Source organism: Megascapheus bottae, chromosome 5 (assembly GCF_031878675.1).
Source record: "Megascapheus bottae isolate mThoBot1 chromosome 5, mThoBot2.hap1, whole genome shotgun sequence".
Classification (NCBI taxonomy): domain Eukaryota; kingdom Metazoa; phylum Chordata; class Mammalia; order Rodentia; family Geomyidae; genus Megascapheus; species Megascapheus bottae.
This window is the reverse complement of record NC_143513.1, coordinates 54,415,018-54,441,014: the sequence shown is the minus strand read 5'-3', so window position 1 is coordinate 54,441,014 and position 25,997 is coordinate 54,415,018. Positions and strand designations below refer to the sequence as shown.

The following is a 25,997-nucleotide window of genomic DNA, read 5'->3' as shown; positions in this document are numbered from 1 at the left end:
CTGCAAAACCATATGCTGAAGGGCTAATCCTTACTACCTCAAGTTGTAGTTTTCTTTAAATGAGTATTTGCAGATATCCTTAATATGAGGAGGTTATCCTGGACCAAAGTAAACTCCTGATGTGATATTAGAAGTATGCATTATAGAAAGAGGAAAGTTGGACACAGACACCCAGAGAATGATGTATGATAACTAAGTCCCTTGTGGCACAAAGAAACTATAGCAAAAAAAGAGAAACCTGCCACAGATTTTTCCCAGACCCATACCAAAATCTTAGCCCCTCCATCACCAAAAATTCACACATCTAACTTTGAGAATTGTGTGATAATCATTTCTGTGATTTCTGTGATTTAATTGGATTTAGAATTCATTAAAAATGACCAAATGTAATCCAGATGACAGATTCTGAGCTAAAAAATTATCCTATTGTTTGGAGCTGAAATTCTGCAACTTATTTGCAATAGAAATTACATATTGGTTTCAAACTATAATAAAAATACTGATTATTGCTTAAAGTCACACTAACCTTTAAGGAAAGGCACAATTAAATTATAGCCACAACTAATTTCAATTTCTTGTTCCAAATTTGTTTCCCTGACTCTTCTCCTGCCACCACTTTCTAAAAGATCTTAATAGCCAATGGCATACCTAATGTTACTTTTATAGTTCATATTCCCAGTGCAGTATTAATAGGTAGGTGACATCTAAGACATGGACAGAAAAGATGAAACAACAAGATACAGTAAGAATAAAGGTGCATACATGCAGTATAAATTGATATTGTTTCTATATAATGAAGAATCAGATTTATAATATGCAATTTTAAAATATGTATGACATTTTTCTACTTATTAAATTCTGGGCTATTAATCACTCCAAATTATGGTGGCTTAAAATAGTTACCACATTTAATCTTTTCACAATTCTGCAATTTGAATAGAAATTCTTGGAGACTAACTAAGTATCCTACTTTGTGTCTGGGCTAATTCAAGTCAGAAGTATATTAATCTTCAGGTTTTCTCACTCATCAATGTAATACTGCTACAAAGGAGATTCTAACAGCTCTGACTTTGAGATACATGATTCTTAAGGGATATGTTTCTTTCTCCATGTGGGCTATAACTGTGGTCTACTATGATCACAGCTTTAGTCCTGTCTGCTTATATACCTCCACCCCCATCCTCACCAAAGTGTATTTCAAGAGGAGACCAACTGGAAGTTCATTCCTTTTCAGAAAAACCCATAATGGCATTTTCTGTCATTGAACAACATTCTCTTTATCAAGGCAGTCACAAAGTCAACCAGGTTTGAGGAGGGAACTGGCTATGACTTGGGATCTGACAATCTTCTATGAAAATAGGAAGAATAAGACAAATTATGGTAAGAAGTTTTAAAGCATGTATTTGGTCCTATATCCCAGATTACTTTCTCATTTTAACCTATGCCACTCTTTTCCCCTCCTGCAATCTTAGCTACCAGGCACTGCCCCTCACAGAGATACAATTGTGCTCTGTCTCAAGAATATATCCTGTAGATCATACATAAAGAAACTAGATGGAATGGATTTAGCATATCTGGTGTCTTATCCTACTGCCTATCTTGTTGTGTGCCTTATTAAAGTAGAGCTCTATTTTTACAAATAAATGTATTTTCTGTAGTGTAAACTACAGTGAATGTGTAAGTTATTAACTCGATCTGATATGTTATGAAAAAGATAGAGTTTAAATAGTTGCTCTAGGTTCTTTATTAAAGAGTAAAATGTAAGGGCAAAAAAAAGAGAAATGATGTAATATATAAAGAGCAACAATCACATATCCTAGAATTCCTTTCATTTAGCCTCATCCTATATGACCTTATGTACCTCGGTTTTGAGCTATTGTAATCATCGGCTAGGGGAGTCCGAGATGTGTGCTAATTATTATAAATGAGGGAGACCTTTGACAATAAATTCAGGTGGTTTTGTTTAGGATGATTTGACTGCCCGTGAGTATGTGTGATGATGTTTCCAGAGATTGACATGAGAGATACCATACTGACCAGAAAGTCAGGCAATTTTCTATTCCTGCAGATGAGACATAAGAAAAGGTAGAAAAGGGTGAAATATTTCTTTAGTATTTTAATCTTTAGCCTTTAGATTCCATCACTTAAAATAGTGGTCAACTCTACCCAACCTACACTTCCCAGGACCTGAGTTTTTCTGCCTTGCACTAAGATTTATACCATCAGTTTCTCAGCTTGTGGGGCCTGCAGAGTTTAACTGAACAATTCCACCAGATTTCCATTGTTTACCAACTTATAGACAGCTAATCATGGAACTTTCCTGTCCATAATCAAGTAAGCCTATATCCTTAACAAATTTTTCTTCATCTATCTATCCACATACTGTCCATTCTATGTCTCTGGATATCTTTAAATAAATTGAACTTGATACCAGAAGTACTTGCAGAAAAATACTAAGAACTCAACTTCCAATATAGTATTCATCATCTATAATTATAAAGATACATAAAATATCTTCATGAAACATTCTTAGAAATCACTTAAAAATAAACAGCTTCATGATTCTAAATACTTGCATTGTCAGAAAACTAGGAATAGAGTGATATTGATTGGTCATCCTATATATGTATATGTATTTGTATTATATTACATATGAATATATGTTCATCCCTCAATATCCATGAAGGAATAATTCTGTTTTCCCATGGATACCAAAAGCTACACATGCACAAAAATCCTTTATAAAATGATGTAGTACTTGAATGATTACATTTAACGTATCTACGTTCTTCTGTATACTTTATACGATCTCTAAATTACTTACTGTATCTAATATAATTTAGTGCTATATTAATAGTTCTGCATTTTAGGAAATAATGGTAAAAATAATGTGCTCTATTAAGTATGGTTATATTTTTTCAAGTATTTTCATCCCACACTATGAAAAACAAATGGAAGATTTGTGTTAGAGTCATTGATCAAGACATATCAGTGTTTTGTGAATTAGTTGAAAGAATCTTACTAGGGATGCTAAAGTTATGCACTATTTATTGTACTTACTGAGTTACATACAACCTACATTTCTTAGACTATGGGTACAATAAGTCAGATATAACAGCTGTGAGTTGATACATATGAATTGTGTGTGCATAAGAATAATTGTAATTGAAAGTTTATGGGCTCAATTTCAATAAAAAATAATGAATACAATTCATGATATCATAAAGATACATATACCCAAAGCACTATTATATAACATTGACACTTAAATGCTATACTTTTCTCTTAAATGACCATGCTTCATCAGTAAGATCAAAGACTAAAGAAGGCCAAAGGTCAGAACAATGGGTAAACATGTCAGAAACATTAGGCCTACACTACGCTTATATAATTGGATTCAGCAAGCAACTTCCCCAAGATTTCACACTAGATCTTAAATCTAACATGGTAATATATTCCCTAAACTTTTGCACATGATTGATATTATACTATATTTTATGAGGGCATTCAAAACTTTTTCCCCCTGGAAACAGTTCCTGTCTTTCCTGCAGTCCTTTGGTTTAAATTCCTTACTTATGAACTTGTAAATCATCAAAAGTTAAATCCTAAATATCATGAAATTCTTATATGCCATAATTTAAAAGCAAAATAAAAATAGAATACTACCACCATTAGGAAATGTTCCAGCAGAAAACAACAAAGTTCACAGAAATTCAGATAGCTTTATATAATCAATAAATTTAAAGTGTGTGTTAAACTGCAATTTCAATACACCATTGCTGTTGTAATGTACTGAATTGATTTTCACCCACAGAATTAGAATTCAGTTACTTATACAATTCTTGGAAGCTAAAACCTGAATACACTCTACTATCTGAACAAGTAACTGCAACAGGTCTCAAATTTTTAATAACCAGTCCTCTTTTCTTACTTAGAACTGCATCATTGAATATTTTTCAAGTGTTTCCTTCCCCTAATACTATGATTTTCTAAAGAAAATCCAGATGCTGAATTTCAAAGGAAAGGTTTGTTTAGATATGTCAATCATAATCATAGCCTAAATCCCATCTCTTATTACATCTTCAGGTGTGCTGGATTATAAACTGAAAACATTGACATTCTATCTCTGTTAACCTTCAGAAAGGCTGGAGGAAATATCCCTTGTATGTGAAGCTGTCTAATTGCTAATCTATAATCCTTTTAATATGCAATGTTTTTTGATTGATCTATTGCCAACTGACCTAATACTGCCTAAAGCTACATTAATCCTATTATTCACGTCCTATTACTCAGTATCAGTGAACTATTTAATGGATTCTGAAAAGCTGGCTTACCAGACACCAATATTAAGGATAATTACACTTGTATCCATTCTTTTATTCTTAATTATGAAGATTATGATTGTACTAATTGTATTCATCCATTCTCTTTTCTATAGCAATCTGGGAGCAGATACCAGGGGTTTGGAAGATTCTGTTTTTCTAAGTATTATTACCATATATATTTTATTCTTCTAAATGGTAAATAAATTCACAAGATAAAATACCGCAATGTACTTGGAGATTAATTCAGTTGTAAGGTAAGTAAAGTATGGAGCATGTGGAAGTAAGACTTACCAAAAGTAGAGAAAATATTCTAGAGAAAGGGCTGAATTTTGAATTCCTGATGTATTCACAATATCATAGTACCATTAATCCCCTAATAGGTTGGCTAAATCTGTCTTGGATGATAAGCTTTCTGGTAAAGGGAAGTCCATTCACTATTGAATTAATCACCTTTTATGAAAAGAAAAAGTATCATCAGCTTGAAAAGCCACCATATATTATCATCAGTTTAATCTGATGATTGGCTAAAGAGAAGTAATAAGGTCTTTTGGACGCTGATTAAATGTATTGGCAGTGACACTTGGTTAAAATTTTTACCAAAAAAACCTGCAAATTTAGGTTTATAGAAAAATATATCTACAATAAATTAAATAAAGCTAAATAAATATTGTGGCTGATGTACTGCACTTATTGCAAAGGAAAATAGAAATAGATTTATCATAAAAAGGGGTTTTTCCCATTTATTTTTATTATGATTGATAGAAGGGTTACATTATATTCACCAGATAGAAGGTGCATTACTTCACATACATTGATACCCTTTCTCATGTCCTGGTCCCCATTTCCCTCCCCCCATCCCTGCCACTCATCTGGTTTTCCCCCCTTCCCTATCCAATTTCAAATAATCAAATACACATATATCCAATATATCAGATAACAAGGTGATAAACTTTAACATGAGATAACCAAGGGACAGCAAAAGAGATGAGAGATAACATAGTACATTAAGGACAACAATCACTCATTATATGGCTTTTGTTTCTATATCCTGGGGGTCCTTTCATTTAGCTCACACTGTATGGCCTTATGTATCTAGTTTATGTTCTATTGCAAATCTCTGCTAGGAGAGCCCAAGGTTTCTACTGATTATGACAAATGAGGGAAACCATTGAGCCTATTCTTTGAGTCTGGCTTACTTCATTTAATATGATTTTTTCTAAGTCTTTCCATTTCCTTACAGATGAGGTGATGTTCTTTCTGACAGCAGCATAGAATTCCATTGTGTATAAATACCACATCTTGTTGATCCACTCATCAACCTTACTGGAATCTTCAGAAGAAAAAGCAAGTACAGAGAATAGAAAAAAGCTAGTATCAAGTAAGAAAACATCTTGGACCATGCTAATATCAAATTAAAGAAAAACAAACTTAGTCATTCTTAGTGTCATTGCAACCAGTAAATTTTTCATGAGGAAAAAGTTCTATAATCTGAAGCCATGTCTTGCCCTGCAATATGTGAACATGAACTTCTAGCAATGCATGAAACTATGTTTAAAGGCAAAAGGATAAAGTTAAAAGGTTCACTCTTCTAACTCCTTCCTGGTAATGAAAGCAATCACTACTCTACTTTTTCCTGGTTTTATGAGTACAAGTATAGGATATCAATTTAAATTAAATTGTTTCCAGTTGAAGTATGTATGAAATATTACTTGGTACACAAAGAATTCCTGGTTTGAAATTGAAATGTAATCTGGTATCATGTATGTGTATTTGATAAGAATGGCAGCATTGGACAAGGTTCCTGAAAATTTGAAGAAAGGAATGTTTCTTGCCAGTCCCGGGACTTGTACTCAGAGCTTGGGCACTGTCCTTGGTCTTTCTCAAGGCTAGGGCTCCATCACTTAGGTCACAGCACCACTTCTGGCTTTGTCTATATATGAAGTACAAAGGAATTGAACCCAGGTCTTTATGGATGCTAGGCAATCACTCTACAACTAGGCCAAACTCCTAGTCCCATACAAGAAAAACTCAGTAACAATCCTTCAGCAAAGTCTTTTTGTGTTACTCCAACAGTAAGGATGATTTTTCTAAAGACCTATTTGGCTAGTAATATTAAAATTATCTATCTTTTTGTATCACAATTTCAGTGGACATTTGCTTTATTTCTTCTTGACTTCAGTTTTTAATTTTCTCTTTGGAACAGTATTATTTAACTCAACCATTTGGAACATGAATTTAAAGAATGACTATATATGTAAGTAAAGTAATATTGAATTAAATGGGACCTTTCTCTGTGCAGGTGCAATTTTCAAAACAGCAAGACAGAAAGATTGAACACAGTAAAGTAAAAGCATTTAGAATTGAAACTCAAACCAACTAAAATAAATTCACACTTCAATTGCGACCCTCATACCAGTAAATGCATTTTAAACAGTAGGTTGCTTTTCTTTTTATAGTATAGAGCTGCATGTAATCATAAAAGAGAATGGCAAATGTATACACTGAGCCATGCAGTGAGCATGCCAGGCCCACATGACCCACTAGCCAGCTCTACTTCTTTCACTATGTTTACCTGAGAAGTTTAGAGTATAATCTGCTATCTAACCATACGGTGAAGGAGGAAAGTAAATGTTTGCATGAATATGCAGTGTGGAATGTGGTCCATAGTTACTCAAAGTAGTTTAAGTTGGAGAGGAGTGAGATTAGGATGCTTTATTATTTTTGTTTTGTTGTTGTTTTCCATAATCCAAGAGTTTCACAAGATTCTCTTTTGTGGCATCCTTGTTGAGATTGTTATTTTTTCCAAGCTTAGCTTGTTATAAGTTAATAATACAATAAAACTGCCTTAAGGATCACTACTACACTGTTGGTGGGAGTGCAAACTCGTTCAACCACTATGGAAAGCAGTATGACAGTTCCTCAAAAGACTAAACATAGAGCTCCCCTATGACCCAGCAATTCCACTACTTGGCATTTACCCAACCGTCCAAAAACAAGGGCATACTAAATTCACTAGCACAATGATGTTCATTGCAGCACTATTTACCATAGCAAAGGTATGGAACCAACCCAGATGTCCCTCAGTTGATGAGTGGATCAACAAGATGTGGTATTTATACACAATGAAATTCTATGCTGCTGTCAGAAAGAACGAAATCGCCCCATTTGTAAGGAAATGGAAAGACTTAGAAAAAGTAAGCCAGACTCAAAGGAACATAGGCTCAATGGTTTCCCTTATTTGTCATAATCAGTAGAAACCTTGGGCTCTCCTAGCAGAGATTTGCAATAGAGCAAAACCTAGATACATAGGGCCATACTGTATGATACTAAATGAAAGGACCTCTAGGATATAAAAAACAAAAGCAATATAATGAGTGATTGTGTCCTTAATGCATTATGTTATCGCTCATCTCTTTTGCTGTCTCTTGGTTATCTCATATTGTATTTCACTTTGTTATCTGATATATTGTATTTATTTGTCTTTGGTTATTTGAAATAGGATAGGGAAGGGGGAAAACAAGATGAGGGGTCGGAATGGGGGTTCGGGAAATGGGGACCAAGACATGAGAAAGGGTATCAATGAATGTGAAGTATTGCACCTTCTATCTGGTGAATATAATGTAACCCTTCTATTAATTACAATAAAAATATGCGAGGGCATATTCTTTTACTCATTTTCATTAATGAATAATTGTGAAGATTTTTTAAATCTGCTTGTTTATTTGATTTAAAATCTTTGTTCCATTCTATACTGCGACACTAATCAGATGTTAGTCGCCACAGTACATTTTCATTACAATTATTATTTGTCATTAATTATAGATGATACTAAAGTCTATAAAGTTCAGAGCATCATACAGATTATTCACAAGTATTCAAGATGTAAATACTGTTTCCCAGAACTATTTTAGAGGTTTTCACATGAAGATGATGCATTTGCATGTAAACAATTGTATGGAAGATCCTTCTGAATGCTTAAAGTTTTGTGTATATTTAAACATAAAACAAGCAAATGAAAAAGACAGACACAGTGCAAGTGGTCAGCAGGTGAATAGAATGTTTTGGGAATACTCATTCAATTTGTATATTTTAGGAATCTATGCTATATATATATATATATATATATATATATATATACAGTGTGTGTGTGTGTGTGTGTGTGTGTGTGTGTGTGTGTGTGTGTCCACTTGAGCCACAACTCCACTTCTGGTCTTTTGGTGGTCAATTGTAGGTAAGATTCTCAAGGACTTTCCTGTCTGGGCTGGCTTCAAACCCTGATCCTCAAATTTTAGCATTCAAGTTGCTAGGATTGCAGGTGTGAGCCTCTGGCACCTAGCCCAATTTTTTTATTGCACTATTGTTGTTTTTCTAAGTTGAGAAAGCTTCATATGAATTGTAATGCATAGATCTTAATTATTCAACACTGGCTTGAGTGGTAGGTACTCTACCACTGAAACCATGACCCCAACCCCATTTGATTTTTGTTATTCTTCAAAGAGGGTCTCACTTCGTGTGAAGCTGTTCTGGACAATGGTCTTCCAATATATGCTTCTCATGAAATTGTAATAACAGTCAGGCACAAACCATAGACACGAATATGGGTAGACTTAAATTACCATATTGTTATTTACCTTCAATTTATTACAACTATTTTTGGAGGTATTATTGTTTCTTCATCCATTCCAGATTTCTTTTAAATTAATTAACTTTTAATCTTTCACTTAAATCTCTGTAAGGTTAACTACAGGCATCTTGAAGTTATCATCCCTAATTATAATTGTATAAATTAATATAAAATATAGGTACTCTCAGTATAATGTAATTTTATTTAAATTACCTGTAGCAATACTTTGTGCTATTGAGATATGTATTTTAATTACATAGTCATCATAAACATATAAACTCATAAATTTTTAATCGTTAGTTCTTTTCAAAGAAGTTAAGAGAAAAGGGGGAAATCATAGTTTCTTGGATTTGCTCCTATATTAACCAAATTATAGTGATCTCAAACATTTCTGCAAATCTAAATCTTTATCTAATTTATTCCCCTGAAAGAAATTTTGATTGGGTTTTACTTTCTGTTGTTATTTTAGGATTTCTCATACAGTATGTTTGGCATCCTTGCTTTGGATTTATCATGCTTATTTTTTTAAGTATTCTTATGTCTCTAACTCAGTGTCCTTCATCAAACTTAGAAAATTTATTCAGTAACAATTTCTTCAAAATATTTCCATCCCTAGCCTTTACTGTAACTTCAATTATACATCTATTTTACACTAGATTTTGCACTACAGTTCAGTAGGGTACCATTCTTAAAAATATTAATCCATCCCTCCCCATTTTCTTCAAACGGGAAACTTCATAATAATTTCCAGACATCTTTGGCCTATTCTATTTTTTTTTGCCAGTCCTGGGCTTGAGCTTAGGGCCTGAGCACTGTTGTTAGACTTTCTCAAGGCTAGAGCCACAGTACCACTTCTAGCTTTTTTCTATGTATGTGGTGTCAAGGAATCGAACCAGGTCTTCGTGCATGCTAGGTAAGCACTCTAACACTAGGCCAAACTCCTTTTTCATTCTTAAATTCGTTCATCTGGAATTTTCACTTAAAAAATTGTAGATTATGGGCTAGGAGTTTGGCCATGTTCCACTGCACAGAACATGAAATAAATTAATCATGAAACATTTCTCTTCAGATCTGAAAATTTTCTCGGTAGTTTATCTGTAGCATTTCAAGTTTTCTGTATATTTATGATTAAAATATGAAAACCTAATTCCAGATCTCCAGTGCTCTCTGGCTACAATGACTCAAATCTCAGAGTGCTTAAATTCCCAGCCTCGTTCTCTTGGATGTCTATTACTTTCTATTTTAAAGCACTGCTATGCCCAGATATAATCTCCTATAAAATGCTTTCAACCACCAGAAATCATCCTGCAAGTGTACTTTTTCACTGAAAATTTACTCACAAATGAGATATGCTTCAGTTAGCACAAGCCAATCCATCATATAATATGAAGACAACCTCTGCTTTCTTATTGTGAATATATAAATATATGTTATATATGAGCACATATATTAATATTATATTCATGGATAAAGACAAATTTAGGTTAAAGTCCAAATTCAAAGTACTACAAGTAAATTTAGTTTTCATTTCTTTATTACTAGCTATATTGGATAGTGTGATTCTCTAAAAATCCAAGAATAATCCTGTAATGTTAGAGAAGTCTCAGGTTGTGAGATATAGACCAGGATAGATCCCTTCTGCTAAAAGAAAAACTCTATTATTCACATATTTATGTGAATTTCAAGCTGATTATATCTTACTGAGCAGCAGTAATGAGAGCAATATAACAGGAAGGCCTAATTAGAACACAGATATTTTTATGACAATAGAAATGCAAATATAAATCTAATTAATATGCTTCACTATTTATAGATACCAACTCTAACTTGAGCTAGTATACATGCAATACCTTCACTTTTTCTTCAGCAAAACTTATTAATAATGAGTAAGTTTCCAGAGGATGGGAATGAAGTCTAACCTAAGTTTTAAAAATGTGTTCATTGAAAGAGAATTTGCTTTTCAATGGAGATGTTGTTGCTTTACTGTCAATTGTTGTATAGGTTAAATCTAGGAAGATGTGTGTCAGGCTTGTTTTTGTCTTGTGCTCTATTTTTGGAGAATAAAACCTGAAAAAAACAACTTTGAATTTTTTTAAACATAAGAGCTGTTGTGTATGTTTGTAGTTACTTATGAATCTAATATCATTAATGATATTGTCCTCCCAAAATGTACTCATTACCTGACTTATGTTATTGCAACACCTTTGTATTTCACTTTTATAATAACAATAAAAATGAAAAACTACCATTAATGTGCTGATTTATAATGTATAGCTATTTAAAGTCAGAATATAGATAGATTCTAAAAATAGTATGTGCAGAATTTTGTTGTTCTGTTCTCTTCCTCTCTGCATAAATAAGGGTATATCTACAGTCAGATTTTAAAACAAAAATGGAAAGCAATGATAGATATGTAGTTTAAAAATAAATCTGTACAATTTAGAGTTTTTGAATTGTTTCAGAAAATAAACTAATGTCTATAATGTAGGATTGCTAACTGATTTTCATTATGTTAAATCTTATCATTAGAGGAGAATGTAACAACTACTTGAGAAATATAAAGTGATAGTGCTAGGGTATGATTATAATATGTGATGTTCTAGTAATTCTTAAATAAATCTGATATGAAATGTAAAGGTAATTTTAAAAACAGTCCTTACTGTTAGAGTCCTGTACCAGGTTAGATAAAAGTAAGGAAGGAAAAGTTATAAATTAAGAATACTTTCTGACAAGCAATAAAATAAAAGAATTCTGATTTACACAACGATGTTCATTGTAGCACTATATACCATAGCAAAGATATGGAACCACCCTAGATGTCCCTCAGTTGATGAGTGGATCAACAAGATGTGGTATTTGTTCACAATAGAATTCTATGCTGCTGTCAGAAAGAATGACATCTATCCATTTGTTAGAAAATGCAAAGACTTAGAAAAAATCATATTAAGTGAAGTAAGCCAGACTCAAAGAACATAGGCTCAATGGTTTACCTCATTTGTCATAATCAGTAGAAACCTTGGGCTCTCCTAGCAGAGATTTGCAATAGAACAAAACCTAGATACATAAGGCCATATAGTATGAAGCTAAATGAAAGGACCTCTAGGATATAGAAACAAAAGCCATATAATGAGTGATTGTTGTCCTTAATGTACTATGTTATCTCTCATCTCTTTTGCTGTCCCCTGATTATCTCATATTGTTACAGTATCTCACTTTGTTATCTGATATATTGGATATATGTGTATTTGGTTATTTGAAATTGGATAGGGAAGGGGGGAAAACAAGATGAGGGGTGGGGGGGGAGGGTAATGGGTACCAAGACATGAGAAAGGGTATCAATGTATGTGAAGTAATGCACCTTCTATCTGCCGAATATAATGTAACCCTTCTATTAATTACAATAAAAAAATATGAAAAAAGAATTCTGATTTAAAAGACTATGGTTACATTTTGTTTGTTAATTCCATTAATCCAGTATGATGGTATTTTCCTCTTCAAAACCAATGGAAAGGAAAGTAAAACAACCCACTATTTGAACTTGACAACCAACTAGGAAAAGAAATCCACTTCTGGTTGGAGGAATTTTGATTTCCTCTCATAAACAGTTACTATCTGTTCTAATGAAGAATTCAATTGCAAGCACAGAGGAATTAAACATCAGTCTTAATAATGAATTTCAAATTTGGGACAGAAGACAGAGAAGAGGTGTATACATTAAAATATGTTACTTTCAGTGTTTGCATAATATCATAATATGTTTTTAATGTACTTTGACAAACTGGAAACAATCAACATTAACACAAAATAATAGATGTGGTTAGCCTATGCATCCAGTTGCTAATTTTCAAATGGTAGTGATTATTGTATTTGTCGTGAGTTTAAAATTAGATTGTAGCAAAGTAAATTAATCCAAGAAAAACAGAAAGGAATGAGCATGGTCAGTGAATTTATCACCACTTCGGAACCTAAAAGATATAAATTGGAAACAAGAAGAAATCCATTTTAGATAGATTCTATTGCTGGCAAAGAAGAGTTAAATGGAATATGTGTAGATATTTCCAGAGCCCTGTTTAACCTGTCAATACCCAGGTTCACCAACTTACAAGAAATGATATTTAGATTCCCAAGTGAATTGACACAGTGACATTGATCACTCTATTCACAAGGATTGGTCAATGTAAAATATGATTTTCCTAATAGAAAGGAGCATGATACTAATAATTAAATAAACTTTTAATGATGAAAGTGTCACAGATACAGAAGTGCCATGAATCATTTATACATGAAGTAGAAGGCAAGCCTGCCAGACTCATTTATCAATTGTCTTTTGCCAATTTGGGAAGACTTTATTAACTTGATTTCCTTTGTAACCACAGTAACTTTATTCTCTTCTTAAATACTTTAAAAATCAGGTAAATAATAGGATCAAATCATGGGCTAGCACAGATGAAACTCATCCTTAAGAGGAGACTTCTGGAGCTGGGAGTGTCATCTAATGTTAAAGTGATTGTCTAGCATGCACAAAGCCCTGGGTCCAATTACTTTGTATCATGTACACATAAAAAGCCTGAAGTGGTAAAGTGGCTCAAATGGTAGAGCACTAGCCTTAAGAAAGCCCAAGGATAATGCTCAGGCCCTGAGTTCAAGCCCCAGAAATGTCATGGGCACTATTCATTATTGAAATATTATTCCTATTTCCATTTCTTCATTATTCAAGCAACCAATACTAACCACTTGTTTAGAGAATGCAAGATACCGTAATTAAACTCTATCTGTATCTTTTCTTCTTGCTTTGTCTCTGTCTCCTTCTGTTCTCATCTGTTTCTCTATTCTCTCTCTCTCTCTCTCTCTCTCTCTCTCTCTCTCTCTCTCTCTCTCTCTCATGTGTATGTGTGTATGCAAACACATTTTATATAATTTTTACTCAGGCATTTCTCAACAAAAGAAGTACACATAGCTAATAAATATATGAAAATATTCAAAATCCCCTGCCATAAAGGTATGAAAACAAAACAACATTGAACTTTTATCTCATTCCAGTCATAATTATCAGCATGAAGAACACAAGCAACTAATGCTGGTGAGGATATGGAGGAAAAGGAAAATGAGACAAACACACTGTTGGATGGACTGTAAACTTGGGCAGTCCATGGAAGTCAGACAGAGTAGAGATTTCTCAAATGGACTAAATATAAAACTGTCCTCCAAGCAAGTGATACCAAATGTGGGTGTTGATCTGAATGAATGTAAAGCAGGACACAATAGTGTCCCCTTCATATAAATGTTTATTGAAGAGCTATTCACAGTAGCCAAGCTATAGAAACAACCAGATAACCTACAACCAATGAATGAATCAAGCATTGTGTGTATGTGTATGTGTGTGTGTGTGTTTGTATACAATGAAATATACAGTCATAAAAAAATCTGAAACAATTCCACTTACAAAGAAATCTGGAAAAATCATATTGGGATAATCCTGGCTCAGAAGATAAAGGTCATGTTTACTCACTTTTATGTGGATTTTAGACCTCCAAATTCAGCATATGAATTGGAAACAAGGAGATTGGATGAGATGGTAGGCTGAGGGAAAGAAGGGGTAGGAGAGGAGGAAGGAGAGGAGGGAAAAGAATGAGTAACTAACCCAGATACATCATATGTATATTTGGAAATGTTAAAATACACAACTCTGAACAATTAATCAACGCAAATAAAAATAGATTTTTTTAATTCTCAAATTTTCTTTGCAATTATGTCAGTCATTTTAAGCAGGTATTACTGTTATTTCAAGGAAGAACAGAGGTCTTTCCTCAGCTTTACTGTCTACTATTCCTGTTCAGATTGATATTCCAACTCAAAAGCATCTTATTTCACAGTCTGCCACCACTTTTCCATCCCTATTCCCTGTCTGTATCCTACTAAATTGATGTTTCTCCCTTCTACCTGGATAACCAGAAGAATTTTTTCATGGATGTTGATCTCAAGAAAGGCACTATTGCCTTCATCTTTTTACCTCTCAGCATATATACAAACAAAATTTTGCTCTTATCTTGAATCACTCTTCTCTCTGATATCCATCCATAAAAAATCCCATCTTCTTTTAAATCTACATTTCCATACTTACTACACAGATTTACCTTTTGTTTGATTACTGGAATTACCACACAATTTTTTCTCATCTTAGCATATTTTTCTAATTACTACCAAAGTCCATAGTCTTCAATAAACCATATTATAATGACTATTTAACATAAATATTCATCCTAAATATCTATCTGAGCTATAAAATCAAGCAGACAACCACTTTGTATGGTGAAATTTTCAACCCCATTTCCCAAGGTTCTGATCACATGACTATGCCTTTTATTTGGCCTCTAAGACATGGATTACATCCCTCTTACCACAACCTAACAAACAATTATATGTACTGGCCTGTGGCATTTCAGGGAATTCATAAATTTCATAAGCTCCATATTTCATTCTCTGAAAGCAGACACAACCAGTACAAGAGCAGACATGTCCAGTACAAGAGTCTGATTATAGCATTAGCAAGTCTTTGGTTTTAACTTAGTCAAATATATGAATCTTCTAGAACTCTTAAGTATACTCCCTTTGTAGAATTCAGTCCTAAAGTGATCATTAGACAAAAGAGTTTTAAGACTCTAGTTTAGAATGTGCTTGCTTAATCCATGAGAGAGCACATATATTGGCAGAGCATCAGTTCTCATGTATAGAATGCAACTATACAACTCCAAACATTGTGAAGTATCCAGAAAAATATTCTGAATTGACTTAATGTATGCATCATATAAATTTTATTTTATTGGATGTTTATTTCACAATGACCATTTTTCATATTTCTATCCAAGCTACATAAGGCCTCTAATGAAGAGACATGAGGATATCAACTTTCTCAGAATACACTAAGCTCTTTAAATGAAGTCATGTTTTTAAAGTGGAAGTTAATTCAAAGTTAGCTTATTATTTTCATCCTTAGAGAGGAATGAGTTATTGTGTAATTGATTTTAAGTTAATATTCATGCTGTATTACAGCTTCCAGAGAACCTGGATATTTTTTAAGAAAGAAAGCATAGCATGGACTTAACCTTACCCTAAGACGCATTGCCAGAATTGCAAGGACACATTTGACTGCTAAAGCATATGTATACAACAAATAACTGTATAAATATGTATTTTAAAAGGTGTACCAAATGTTCAAAAGCTGTTGTGTGCTATAGAAACCTCCAATTGAGTATTTAAAATATTATCTATTTCATATAAAATATCACTGTCATCTCTTCCTATATAAATTTCAGCCTGAATTATTTCTATTCAGATCTTCACTTGGTTAAATCCTCCTCATTATTCACTTACTGGTTCAAATGTTACATCTTCAACAAGTAATTCCCTGATCACTGATTTGACATATTACCCACTTCTTCCATAGTATTAGTCATTGTATGAAATTAACCTACTTCTTCATTTGTTTATCTTTGTCTTCATACCACAAGAATGCCTTCTAGCATAAGCTTGTCAAGAATGAGTTTGATATCTTTGTTCACCACTAGAGAAATGATAGATTTTTCTACCTGAATGCATGTATGTTTGATGCCTGTAGATAGCACTGTATGACAGAGAATCCCTAACCCTTTCTAAGGAGGTGTGTTCTCCTCTAGAAAAAGTGTCTAAGCTTTGCTTAAAAGGTTTTGAGATTAGAGATATAAATAAAAGCTGTATGAAAACATTTTATAAAGAGAGAAGTTCTGAATCCAGAAGTTAAAAATGCAATTATACCTGTTAGATAGATAGATAGATAGATAGATAGATAGATACACTTTGCTTTCACTAAGTTACCCAGAATCAACATGATACTGGATTGAACAAACATGTTAGCTTCTTAGTACAATTAAATAGCTATATTGTAAATTTCAGTATTTTTCTTTTATTTTCTGGCCTAAGCTATGTCTCATAGCTCCTCCATTCCTTTCCATTAGTCTGTTAACTTAGTCACTACTGTTAAGCAATAATGAATTGCTGCTGCTGTATTTGGCTATGGAAAAATTTAATTCTTCATTTTGCAGTAAAGGAATTGACATCAATAACAGCATTGCTTCAGCAATCAAGTCTACTACTTTCATATCAATTTGTAGAAAAGGATAGTACTTTGAAGCCAAATCAAACCCGTTTTATTTTTTTTCAAGAATAGTGGAGAAACAAGGAAAGTGATGACAGAGCTTTTCTTTTGATCTTTAAATTGCAGAAAACTCTCTTTTCTCTGACAATAATGTAAGTTGGATGAGGTCAATTAAATACAAGTAAGTTGAATATAAGAAGCTAAAGAAATCAAGTTTATGATGGATTTTTTCTTTTTAAAATTTTTATTGTTATTATCAAGGTATTATTCAGAGGGGTTACATTTACATTAGTCAGGTAAAGAATGCATTTCTTTTGGGATAGTATCACCCCTTCCCTCACTCTCTCCTAGTTTTTCCCTCCCATACCCACCCACAATTCTTATAGTTCATTTTTCAACATAGAGTCCAGTGAGTATCATTGCTGCATTTGTTCACCCTCTGTCCCTCTATGTCTGTTCCTCCACTTATTCTTCCAAAGGCTGATAAACAAACAAGCAGAATAAAGAGACAGGGAGCAGCACAAAAGATAAAAGCATCTTGTTTCTATTTCCTAAAGATCATTTCAATAAATATTTTGTATGATGAGAAAGGCATTGTGCCTTTCTGCTCCTCTTCTAAGAGTGCCCTCCTTTGGTTTTCTACCTTCTAAATGAATTCAGTCCAAAGATTTCAAGCATATTTTACCAATGTTTCACTGTCTTTTTGCATGTGATAAATGATAAAGGAGTGCACAAAGCCAGAGGCATATTTACTGGAAGAATTTATCAGGTAAAGTAGCTTGGTCTTTTAAGTGTCAAGCAGGTCAGTATAAAATTTGATGGGCCGGGAGTTTGGCCTAGTGATAGAGTGCTTGCCTAGCATGCACAAAGACTCTGGTTTGAATCCTCGGTACCACTTACAGAGAAAAGCCAGAAGTGATGCTGTGACTCAAGTGGTAGAGCTCTAGCCTTAAGGAAAGCCCAAGGACAGTGCTCAGGCCCTGAGTTCAGTAGGCAGGACTGGCAAAAAGAATTTGACACAAAACTTGGCACAGAACTTGCCAGTTTTTTTAGAATTCATTTGACCTCTGTTATTTGGAAGAGCATTTAATCTGTCTGTTCTGCTCTGAGACTCATAAACAAAATATTTTCTATAATCACAAGTGCATTTATCAATATTTCTTTTCCCAAATGAAATGTTAATTCATGAAAGGCAAAATTTTGTACTTTCTAAGTTGGATGGATGGTAATTGAGTAATTAGAGTTTTCATTAGATGCATCGATTTTGTTATTGAATATATTAAAATTATTGGAGCATATGCAGACATACATTTCTTTCCACCTCAGTACACTGAACATCTATGACTATTTAATTTTCTTAAGTCTGGTTTTAGATACCATTTTTTATTCTGCTGCTAACTTTCTATACACACACAGACACACACACACACACACACACACATATAATCGACATGCTTTTAGTTATGTGCATCTAGTGTAATAAGGACTTCAGAAGGACTTTGATAATCCTTGGGTTAAATAAGTCTGTGTAGAGGAAAACATGATCACATGCTTCTTAACTTCTTGGTGGCTTTCCTTTCTAGCCATTATTGACATATGTTAAACTGAATTCATACTTTAGCAAAGGAGAGAGTACGTTTAGTTCTGTTTAATTTCCTAGCTCAGTGTTTCCCTTAATACTAATCAACAGGTAAAACCATCTTTCTTCTTATATATTAAACATTTTACTATTTTACATGAACATATTTTTAAGCTATTAGTCAGTAAATTCTTTATTTTGGAAAGCTTAGACATATGCCCATGGGTAATATGTTCTCTTAACACTGAGAATTCAGTTTCTCAGATTGTCAAATTAAACATACTTATTCATATCACCAAAAAAGAGTAATCACTAAGCAAGAATACCTCAAAAAGTACATTTAAATGGGTGAGATGATTACAGGCTGTATCATCAGAAAACCACTATGCAGAAGCCACTATGAGCCTCATTTATTTAAGAAATAATCATGATTGTCATTTATGAGTCATATGAAATTCTAGATGCTGAGGCATAGCAAAGAAAATGTCAACTGGAACTAATTTTCATTGTTCATGTATTTGTTCGTGCTTTAAGCACAGTTCTGGTTCCTGAATAAGCCATGGATATTTCATGCTACCTTCTCTGGTCCCACCTACAAAATAAAAGACATTTTATCTGGCAGGTTCTTATTTGACTCTCAATGTAAGTCCCATTTCCTGTTTGTGGAATCCATTTGTTCTTCCTCTATCAAAATCCTATTTGGACTTTGGACTTCACATCTAGGGCCCATGGTTTGGTTCCGCTTTTCTAATGGAGTTACCAAAACCATCAAGATCAAGACGTTAGGATCTTTTTTCCTGGGCTCCTAAAGCAGCCACAAAGGAACAAAAGAGGGGCAAAAACAAATGACATTTATGAGATGCCTGTCTGTATGAGATACTGTCTGTATCTTGTCAAGTAAGGTGTTTATATAAGTGAAACAGGTCAGGGATAACTAATGTCTTTTTGGCTTGAGGAGCTGTGGGGAAAAAAATCAGGCATGTTTCCTGGAACAAGGCATCATAGGCAACCAGTGTTTATTGAGCATGTTTTCTGCATGAAATTTCAGTGTCTTGCTTTATCTTATTCAATCATCTTTCCTGCTCTCCTTAAGGGCAGGTGAGTGGAATCTCATTTGAGCAAGGACTAAAGGGAGACTGAGGAATTAAATTACTTATAGATATCCCATTATAAATTGAGAAGAATGAGGGATATAAACCTGTATGTAACTTCAGGACTAGTGACATTTTTTTCTTTCTTCTTTTTTGCCAGTCTTGGGCTTTAGCTCAGGGCCTGAGCACTATCCTTGGGCTTTCTCAGAGCCAGAGCTCTACCACTTGAGCCTCAGCACAGCTTCCGGCTTTTTTTCTCTGTATGTGGTACCGAGGAATCGAATCTGAGACTTCGTGCATGCTATGCAAGCACTCTACAAATAGGCCAAACTCCCAGCCCCGACAAGTGACATTTTAATGCATTACACTTACGTGAAAATACAGAGGCCATAATATGACAAACTGTGTTATTCTAGCTTTGCAGTACATTGTTTTTAATTATTATGTAACAAAAGTAATGAAGTAGAAACCTCTCAAAATGTTTTGGGAAATTATTCCTATCCACTTATTTTTATGATCTTAACAGGAATGCAAAATTATTTTCATTCAACAAATATAATTCAGGTTTATATATTTTCTGCTGACTTGAAATGGAGCCAAATAATGAATCAAATGGGGAAAGAGGGTCAACTTAAGTTGTAAAAGTTTTCAGTATTGGGCCGGGAGTTTGGCCTAGTAGTTAAAGTGCTTGCCTAGCATGCACGAAGGCTGGGGTTCGATTCCTTGGTACCACATACATAGAAAAAAGCCAGAAGTGGTGCTGAGGCTCAAGGGGTACAGCTCTAGCCTTGAGAAAGTCCAAGGACAGTGCTCAAGCCCAGAACTGGCAAAAAAAAAAATAAATTAAAATAAATTTAAAAAAATAAAGTTTTCAGTATTCCTGAAAGGGACTTCCCTCAAAACCCACCCCTATAGGCATCTCCCATCTCCCATCTCCCAAGGCAAAGGCTATAAAAAACCAGGTGGGGTTACCAGAATTCCTCCCCACCCTACCCCCTTGGCCTGCCAGGAAACTCCCTCCCTTTCCTTTGTCTTCAGAGCCGCCAGAAGCCCACTGAGATGATAGGTCCTTTCAAACAGCAAAGGTGTCAGTGGTTGCCCCAGACATCAATCAACTATGTTGAATTCCATTGGCCACCTGTGTATGGCCAGCCCAACCACATGGTGGGCGGTCTATAAAAGTCGCCTGGGGTCGCTCTCTCACTCACATCTTAGAGATGGTCCTGACTGGTCCAGTCAGTATGATTCTCGATGCTAGGCATGGAATAAAACTCTAACTTCCGCTTTTGTGTCAGACTCGTTCCTTTGATCACAGACGTTAATATTGGGGGACTGGACCCTAACAGTTACAACCACTTAAGATACAGTTCTACTTCTGGAATTTTATTTATTTTTCTGGTTAACAGGAGGTCAGAGTCTCGGACCTTCCTGTTTGAAATGGCTTCAATCCATGATCATCAGATCTCAGCCTCTTGAGTAGCTAGGATTAAAGGCATGAATCACCAGTGTCCAGCTCAAGTTCTCTTAAGAAAATTTCCCACCCTATGGAGAGCTCAAATAGTATACTCTTTTAGAAAGACAGTTAAATTCCAACAAAATCAACACCAAGAGGAGGGGTGGGGCCAAGAGGAGGGATTACACAAATGAAGGAGGAAGGGGAAGAGAATATTCTCAAGAATTCATTGTATATATTACAAAATTAAGAAAAGGAAGGGAAGGGATGGGTAAAGGGGGGTGAGAATGTTCAAGGGGTGACACTGATTGAGATGCATGTATCCATAAACTGCTTTGTAAAACTACTTAAAGATAATAAAAGAATAAAAAAGGAAATACTAATCTAGGGCTGAGAGTTTGGCCTACTGGCAGAGTACTTGCCTAGAATGCATGAACACTTGGGTTCAAGTCCTCAATGCCACACACATATAAAAAGCCAGAAGTGGTACTCAAGTAGTATAGCTGTACTCCTGAGAAAGCCCAAGGACAGTGATTTTAATTAACATTTAATTTTAATTTTAATCAACATAACGTTAATTAAAAATTTTCAGATGACCATGTAGTGATAATTTCCTCTTGATACTGTTATGATACTGTTAGAACTGTAAGTTGACTCTTTTCCTCTCTCTTACTTTAACTACACATCTTCTAACTATGGGCTGAGAGCACTAAAATCTGGTGATTTGAGTTGATGTTAACAGATGACATATTTCCATACTCAGAATGCTGTCATTCATTTGCCTAGAGTGACTAGTGAACCACTCAGATTTTCATTTTGGACAGAAAATAAAGGAGCCAGTACCTCCCTATCCTGAGGCATTTAGCAGCTTTGTCTTCTTTAGAAGAAAAATCCATTTGTAATTGTTAAGGTTACCATTTAGCTTTATTCCCTGGGACCTAAGTGGTGATGTCTCTTGATCCTGACTCCAAATCTCCAATTAATTTCAACAGCCGTTTTGAATATATATTTAATACCAGGATCAAAAGTAATGGATTCAGTTTTCATTTCACAGAATCTCCTTGTGCTATCCCAGAAATCATCTCCCCTAGGGAGAGATACCTTGCTAGACTGAGACAATTATTGTGAAGGGTTGCTTTGCATCAACTTCACTTTTAACTGCTAATCAGAAAAACCCAATTAGATATTCTATTTTCTTATTCTTCAAGTTTTGAAAGTATAAGCTTAAAAGAGAATTCTTCTGTACTTTTTCTAATTATCAAGTCTAGTTTTAATGCAGATATAAAATTTGGGTGTTGATTTCTCTGACATCTCAAACTAAAATTTTCTGGTGGGGAAAAATAATCATTAGAAATTTAGTTATTTATAATAAAATTATGTTAGCTCTACTTGACTAGATTGCTTTAGAACTAAAGCTTTGAAACCTGTCACAGGTCTTAAAAAATAAAATTGCTTGAGTAGCTGAGGAGAACTGTATTAAAATGCAAATTTCCAGCTGTTAATATTTCTTCAAAAACCAATAATCCCTCAAGGCCACCAATATGTCATAATACTTAATGGAAAAATATCCCTTAGGCAGAATGGCCTTTCTAAGTTGACTTTTGATTAAACTGAAAATATTGTATGGCAAAAAGTTAAAATATAAAAGAACATAAATATAGGATTCATTGAAATGCCATCCAATATGCAATCGGATTGAGGGGATGAGAATCGTCTTCTGTCACTAATTGTAACTGATATTCATTTTCCTCAAGATTAGCCAAACTATAATTGGACACTGCTTCTAGTACAGTGCAATAGTTAATGTTTGTTGTGCTATATGTGTATAGAATTTAACTCAATTTTAATGTTATCTTAGCAAAAAGATACTCATTGGACATTAAGACAAGAACTACACATAAAAATTGAATGGCTTCACTTCTTAATTAGATTTCTACAATTGTTAGAATTCAGAAAACAGATTCATGAAGTTTATTTACTGGTTATTGTTAATATTTCATAAGAAATTTATGAAAAAGGGACTTAGTTCTTTTCTAATTTGCTCAAAGTTGTAGCTCTCTCCTATACATCTATGAGATAACACAAGAGATAATGAAAATCTATACATGGATATTCTTTGGGTAGAAGCTGATATTAGGGCTAGAACTCAGAGCCTGGACTCCTTTACAGCTGGCATTCTACTGCTTCATTCACAGCTCAATTGCTATCAATTTTTGGTGGTTATTCATTGCAGGTCAAGTATCACAGATTTTCTGTTAGGGCTAACTTCAAACTGCAATTCGCAGATCTCAGCTTCCTGAGTACCTAAGATTATAGATATTAGCCATTGTCACCTGACACATGATACCTGTTAAATGACTGCTTCTTCTTGAAACTAGACCTAAAAGGTGGGGTTTTTTTTTTTAGCATTTTTAAATATCTTTGATTGACAAATTAAGTAGTCTTCTTCAGTGATCTTCATGCCAATGTATGTAAATACCTACAAAATTGATTATGGCATCGGCAGTGCCTCTGCCATAGGCATTGCCATTATATTTGGCTCAAGGTGTGAGTTAATTGTCATCTAATGGCAGCAAATGTAAATAGTTATCCATATGAGAATATGTGCATATTTGTGTGGACCACCAAAAAGATGCATTTATCTGCTGTGTGGTAATTTTCTCACAGCAGAACTGAGTATAGGTGATCCTAGATTGCAAGCAAACACCAAGCTAGGAAGGGATCAGTGATTCACACCTATAAATTTTAATGTTAAATATTTGAGAGAAGATTATCTGGAGATCCTAAATTCAAGCCCAGCCTAGGATAAATATCTGTGGAAAAGTAATCATGCCAACTTTTCTGATCAGGTAATCCTCAAAGCACGAATCCTCCTGAGCTCAGTTACTTCAATAGATTGAATCACAGGCGTGAGACACAAACACCCAGCTGGATAAATTATTATTTTAAATGAGAATCATTTTATTACAAGGGCATCAGTTGTCCCCAATGCCTGTACCTAGACACCACACAATTAAGCAGATGCAATGGAGGCCCTGAGCCTACCAGGTCCTGTGCACAATGGATAGGGTGAGAGATGAGGGCACAAAGTGAGATGCCATCCTCACCCCGCAGTGGAGGCTGTGCAGAGAGCAACACCCCCAGTGAGCTCACGCAACCAATCAGTGCTTCAAAAGTTCCGTGTCTCCCTGGACCATGGCCCAGGGTCCACATGTGGACAGCACGATGCTAGAGACGCTTCCTCCATGTCCACGTCCTGCTGGAACTGCTGCTTCCCTTTGCCTGCCAGTGGGGCCTGCCTGAGGTGGATGTTCTGCTGCACTTCTTCCGTGTTCTGGACTCTCTGTAGCTCCTTCCTCATTCTTCTTCAATCTTGTTCATGATGAACTTGGCCTGGCGTTTCTGCTTGCTCCCTTCCACTCTCTCTTCCTGGCATCCATGGTCTCCTTCCCCAGGTCCCACTGGTATTTCACAGGCTCATTTCTACGTTTCTCAAATTCTGAGGAGCTGTCCACCATCAACTCTTTCCCGACCTTCCTTGACATTGTGAGAGTTGCGCTAATTTTTTAAGTTTTTTGTGACACTTGGATTTGCAGAATCTGAATACCTAGCAGTCGTTGCCGATGAACATGATGCCATGGCCAGGAGAAGAGAAATGACACTTCTTAATCCACATATTGAGCCCACGTGGACACCGGCCCACTGAATAACCAGCCTCACCAGAAGTGTTGATAAATTGTTTAATTGCACTTTTAATGTGGTTTCTTTCCTTTTCCCAACAGAGGACTATCCTTCTCTATATATTTGCATGCCTCATAATTACAATTACATTTTTAAAAAATTGGACATCTTGCATTCTATATTGTAGCAATCCTTATATCTCTGGTGCTGTCTTGCTATTGCTTGTTGGCTTGATCACCTGAGCTAATACTATCAAGTTCCACCGTGCGCATGGCACTTCTTTACTTTTTCTGTGCTGGTCTTGGGGCTTGAACTCAGGAACTGAGTGCTATTTCTGAGTATTTTTCCTCAAGGACAGTGCCGCAGATCTACTTCCAGCCTTTTTGATAGTTACTTGAAGGTAAGTCTCTCCTGCTGTCTTTGATTTTTGGGGTCTGGTTTACTTCACCCCATGTTTCCTTCATTTTTAATAATTAGTATATATCTAGGATAGTCCTAGCATAGGATCACAATAGCTCAATAGATATGAATAAATGGTCATATAAGATGACACTAATCAAAATGAACTCCAAGATACAGAAGCAAGAGGCATCTCCTAGTTGTCATTTGTGATATGTACTGTGTGAAGTTATTTCTCTCTTGTTTCAATCCCCCCCCCTTGGTTTATCCTCTGTTGTCACTGTATTTCATTTTGGAACCTGATGTCTTGTATATATGTGTATTCTATTTGAGGAAGGGAATGTAATCAACAAAATGATGAGACAGAGGACAAAAGGCAAAACATGGCAACAGCAATACTCACAAGACACTATGTTTGAAATGAACATCACAACTTAAGGGAGTGATCTGGGTGGAGGGAAAATGGGAAATAAGCAAGGGAGGGGGTAGCAATGCTCAATAAGAAATGTTCCCATTATCTTACATATGTAATTGTAACCACTCTGGTATATCACCTTGACAATAAAATTAAATCTAAAGAGAAAAGAGTCTCATTGTAGGTTGACAAATTAAATCTAAAGAGAAAAGAGTCTCATTGTCTTTCCTACCTGGGCTTGCCTTTAAACACAATCCTTAGATCTCTGCTTCCTGAGTGGCTAGCATTTGAAGTAATCC

General features: G+C 34.7%; 1 pseudogene; it reads right to left on the bottom strand.

The window, feature by feature from the left end:
* Positions 1-24,372: 24,372 nt before the first annotated feature.
* Positions 24,373-24,879, bottom strand: LOC150063421 (putative ribosome biogenesis protein RLP24 pseudogene; annotated as a pseudogene).
* Between the last annotated feature and the right edge of the window lie 1,118 nt (positions 24,880-25,997).